This window comes from Carlito syrichta, unplaced genomic scaffold, assembly GCF_000164805.1.
Source record: "Carlito syrichta isolate Samal-C Ts95f unplaced genomic scaffold, Tarsius_syrichta-2.0.1 Scaffold302656, whole genome shotgun sequence".
NCBI classification, from domain to species: Eukaryota; Metazoa; Chordata; class Mammalia; order Primates; family Tarsiidae; genus Carlito; species Carlito syrichta.
The window spans coordinates 75,734-81,509 of NW_007246752.1; positions in this window are offsets into that span (position 1 = coordinate 75,734).

Here is a 5,776-nt window from a genome sequence, read left to right on the forward strand (position 1 = left end):
ATAAATACTATATGTTCAGTTTTAAAAAGTGGGAAACTGGAGCTCTGTGATATTAAGTGATTTGTCTAAGATCACATTAAAAAGTGGAGGTAATACGGGATCTCAAGTTATTGCCTTCTTTGTTTTTTAAAATAGGTATATTTGCTTTAACATTTAAACAAATTAACACATAATCAAATGTACGTTTTTGGTGTACAGATCTATGAGTCTGGACAAATGCATGATCATGCAGACAGGCGCACAGTCTCCGTACTGCAAAGTTCCATCATCCCCTCAAATGCCCTTGTTCTGTGCTTTGCAGTCAGCCCCTTTCCCCAGCCTTAATCCCTGGAAATGATTGATCTTTGTCCCTATTTTTTTGCTTTTTCCAAGATGTCGTGACTTTATAGTAGGCATTCATGATTTGTCCATGTTGTATGTTTTCAGTAGTTTATTCATTTTTATTGGAGGGTGGTATTCTTTTGTATAAATGCTAATTTGTTCTATCCATTCACCAGTTTAAGGACATTTGCCTTCTGTTTTTGTTTTGATGTTTATGAACAGTACTGTTCTGGATATTCATGTACAAGTTGTTTTGTGAAAAAAATATTTTTCCTAGATGAATATCTAAGAGTGGAATTTCTGGGTCATATATTGATGTTTATCTTTATTAGAAACTGCCAAACTGTTTTCCAAAGTGGCTGTACTATTTTGCATTCCCACCAGCATGTTGGAGAGTTCCAGTTATTCAGCATACTTGCTAGCACCTGAAATTGTCAGTTTTTCTCCCCAATTCTAATAGGTATGTAGTGGCATGTTCTTGTAGATTTTTATTTGCATTTTTCTAATGATTAATAATGTTGAATGTCTTTTTATGTGCTTATTTGCAATGTGTACATCTTTGGTGAAATTTTCTTTTTAAATGTTTTGCTAATTCAAAAAATTGTATTTTTTATTTTTATTATTATTTGTTTTTACATTTGGGGAGTTCTTTATATACACTAGATACAAGTTTTTTGTTGGTATATGATTTGCAGATGTATTTTTCCAGTCTATGGCCTATTTTTTCATTGTCTTTACATTGTCTTTGCCGAGCAGATGTTTTTATTTTGATAAAGTCAAATTTATCAAAAAAATGTATGAATCAGCTTTTGGTGTTGTATCTTTCCTAAATTACCAGTGTTGCTAAGATTTTTCCCAATGATTATTCTAAAATCTGTATTAGTTTTACATATAGATCTATAATCCATTTTGAGTTTTGTATAAGGTGTAAGACATGGTTTGAGATTCTCTCTCTCTCTCTCTCTCTCTCTCTCTCTCTCTCTCTCTCTCTCTCTCTCTCTTTTTGCTTTAAGATGTCCATTTGCTCTTATAGAAAAGACTTCATTGAATTGCCTTTGTACCTTTGTCAGTAACCAATTGATCATACTTATATAGGTCTCTTTTTGGACTCTTTATACATTGAAAACTTCACCAGACAGAGTTTTGTTTTTTGCTCTTGACTGTGAAGTATATTGTAAAGAACTCAATATGGATGGATAGTATATTATATTTACCCAGAAATTTACTATTCCTTTTCTTCTCCCTTCATTTATGATGTTGCAAATTTCCTTATGGTATCATCTTCTGTCTCAAGAACTTCTATTTAGTAATTCTTGCTGCGAAATGTGTTGTTAATGGATTTTCTTAAATTTTCTTACTCTCAGAATGTCTTTTTAAAAATCTTTATTCCTGAAGGATATTTTCACTGGATGTCAAATTATGGTTTGACGGGGTTGTTTTTTTTTTCTACCAGTGCTTTAAAAATGTGTGCATTTCCTCTGGCCTCTATGATTACTGGTGAATGATCCTCAGGCTTTTGAAATCATTGTTTCTCTATAGGTATTGCATCATTTTGGGGGGGCTGGGAGTTACTTTCAATACTTTTTGTTTTTAGCTTCCAGCAGTTTGATTATCATATGTCCAGGCATAGATATTTTGTGGTTTATTCTTTTTGGGCACTGAGCTTTTTGAATTTCTGAGTTTATGTCTTTTACCAAATTTGGAAAATTTTTAGCCATTAAATTTTTTGGGTGGGGTGATATGAATATTAGGCATGTTGATATCATCATGGAGAAAAAAATCCTGAGACTATTTTTTAAGTATTTTTTTCTCTATGTTCAAATTGGATAATTTATATAGACTTGTCTTCAAGTTTACTGACACTTTTCTCTGTCATCTTTATTATTCTTTTACAGAAGTCATTCAGTGAGTTTCAAAATTTTGGCTATTTCATTTTTCAGTTTTAAATTTTCCACTTGGTTCTTCTTCATATCTTCTCTTTCCTTGCTGAAGCTTTCTATCTTTCCATTTGTTTCAAAAGTGCTTTTAATGTCTGCTTTAACATCTTTGTCAGGTAATTTTAACATATGTCTCATCTTGGCATTGATATCTGTGAATTTTCTTCTCCCATGTAATTTGAAATTTTTCTGTTTCTTTATAATGCTAAGTAATTTTGTATGGTATCCTGAACATTTGAGATATTATATTATGAAAATGGATCTTATTTACATCCTATGGAGAATGTTGATAGTTTTTGTAAGCATGTAGTCAACCTATAGAGTTCAACTTGCAAGGTTTGATCAACTGTCTGCAGTTCGTGTTTTCAATGTCAATTTTGTTTTCAAAGCTTCTGCAGTGTTATTTTCTTCTGTCCCACATATTTGCAGACAAGCACCCCATCTGAGATTTGGGTGGTAGTCAGTAATTCAGTTCATTTTCAAGTCTTTGTTATGGTATTTAGGATCATATCTATGCAGGCGCAGCGAAGGGTGTGCCCATATCTCAAGCCTCTTCTTCTCCACAGTTTCCCCAGTACTTTTGCTTCCTTGTCTAGAAACTGGGACTTTTGTTTTGTTATTCTTCTCTTCCACACACATATCCCATATCTGTACCCATGTTTAGGTCCAAAAGGTAGTTAGAGAGAGGGAGAGAAGGAGGGGGAGGGGGAGGGAGAGAGGGAGAGAAACAGGAGTTTGCTTCTTCCTTGTGTATACTCTTCTCTCCTTTTGGGCTGGGATGACATGAATATTAGGCATTTTGATATCATCCTACAAGTCCTGAGACTTTTTAAAGTATTTTTTTCACACCTCCCTCCACATTTTAGTTACCTGTGAATACCCCACTGCTGTCATTGTTGCTGCTGTCACTGCCACAGAATTGCCTGGAGACTGAAACACGATAGAAAATAAAAAATAATAATGATATAAAGAGAATACTTGGGTATTTCCTTCAGTGTCTCTGAATGTTAGGAATCTTCTTTTCCACTTGTTGAGCCAGAACTAGAGGGCTTCACTGAAATTCTCTCTGTGCATCCTGTTGTCTACTCCTGGTTTTGGTGTACCTTGAGTCCAGGCTGGGGAATACCGAAGGAGGAACAACAAGAAATTCACTGATGGTGTTATGAATTCTGATCTTCTCTAAGCCATCTGCTGCGATTTATTCCATGACTAATTCCTTAGTTAATTAAGAACTTCTGTCTTGATGGGGCTCTTGGCAGAGGAAGGTGAGTTTTCACTTTTACGTGTCTCTCAATCTATGCAAAGAAGATAGACTTAGGAAACACATTTCCATGTGATAAGGGATATAACTGGAGTGAAGGATTAGGGAGCAGTAGGCCTAAAAGCTGCATGATGTTTTATGTTTTATGCTCTTTACTCATTATGAAAATGAGTAGCACATGTCTACAACCATTCTGTACTGTTCTCTCTACATAGAGGGCAGTTAAATGGAGAAATAATTTGGTTTAAATTTTGCTGTGTCATTTTGGATTTTATTTTTTTTTGGTCTGTAGTACCGAATACAAACTTAATTGGGATTCCTTAAGAGAGATAGAGAGAACCTGGGGACCCAAATTTGAATGATACTATTCTTGGGCTATATATTGTAAGTGGTGCAGATCAAAGACTCTTGAACCAGATTTTTAAAAATTGAACTCTAGTTGTCTATTTTTGGCTCTGTGACGTTGGGCAAGTTATTTAACTTATTCATGAATCAGTTTTATCCTTTATAAAATTGGCATGGTAATATATCTGTCTCTTAGTGTTGGTTTCAAGATTTGGTAAGCTAATACCTATAAAGCACTTAGAGCTGTGCCTGTTACTCTCACTACTTAAAAAATTTGATCTGTTAGAATTAATAACAGTTGTTTGTATTTATTGATTATACCAGGTGGTTTGTTCATTTAATCCTCACTGCCACTCTATATTTTTCTGATTAAGAGATTGATATAAAGAGAGTTTGTTCAATGTTACATGTCTAGTAATGTGGTAGAGATAGGATTTAAAACTCAGCAGTCTGACCTCAGAACTCATACTCCTCATTTTAAAATAATTTTTAAATTTTCCTCTTTTAACTTTTATTTTAAAATTGTGGGGTACGATTTAGGGTGAGGCATACAAATAATCATTGCGCAGGCACCCTTGTTGATGAGGTGTGCCCCCCCCCAGGCAAATATTGACTACCATTAATCCCATCTCCCTTCCCCTCCCTGCACCCCCATAGTTTCCCGCCACTGTCAATCCCTTTCTTATAGTATTACGGTAGTTGTTCAAGGTCCACTTATGACTGAGAACATATGATACTCAGCTCTTTGTTTCTGTGAGAGATCACTCAGTATTATAAACTCTAATTCCATCCAGATTGCTGCGAAGTTCATGATTGTGTTCTTCTTTATAGCTGTGTAATATTCCATTGTGTATAAGTACCACATTTTAAAAATCCAGTCCTCTTTTGATGGGCAGCATGGTTGGTTCCATGTTCTTGCTATTGTGAACATTGCTGCGATAAACATACATGTGCAGGTATCTTTTTTATAGAGTGATTTGAGTTCTTTTGGGTATATTTCCAGTAGGGGGATTATGGGGTCATATGGAAGGTTGATTTTTAGAACTTTCAGGAATCACCACACTGATTTCCACAGAGGCTGTACTAGTTTACACTCCCACCAAGAGGGTAGAAGTGTTCCCTTTTTGGCACATCCTCTCCAGCATCTGTTATTTTTGAGTTATTGATAATGGCCATTCTGACTGGAGTTAGGTGGTGTCTCAGTGTAGTTTTAATTTGCATCTCCTTGATGACTAGTGAGACTGAACATTTTTTCATAGTATCTGTTGGCTGCTCGTATGTCTTCTTTTGAGATGTGTCTCTTCATATCTTTTGCCCACTTTGTAATGGGGCTGTTTGTTTTTTTCTTTTCAGCACATTTGAGTTCCTTGATGTTAGACCTTTGTTAGACATGGAGTTGACAAATATTTTTTCCCAGTCTGTTGGCTGTCTTCCTGCTCTTCCTGCTTCTTTGACTTTGCAGAAGCTTTTGGTAGTTTAATGAGGTGCCACTTGTCTGTCTTATCTCTGACGGCCTGGACACTTTTGATTTTTGGATTGATTCATGTATGTTTTCAGTCTTTTTTCTGCACTCTTGTGAAGAACATTGTTGTTCTTTTTTCCCCTTTCTTCTGTGTTCAATACTTTCTTAAATGTTTCTTGTGGAGCTTATCTAGAGGCAGAGTAAGTTCTTAGGGATTGAATGTCTGGTAAAGATTTTAATTCTCCCTCACGGATGAAGCTTAGTTTAGCTGGGTAGTTTATTCTTGGTTGAAATTGATTATCTTTGAGAACTTTGAAGATTGGACTCCAAGCTTTTCTAGCCTGAAGTGTTTCTGTAGATAAATCTGCTGCTATTCTAGTTGGTCTTCCCTGGTAGGTAGTCTGACCTTTTTCTTTTGCTGCCTTTAGGATTTCTTCTTTTATACCTACT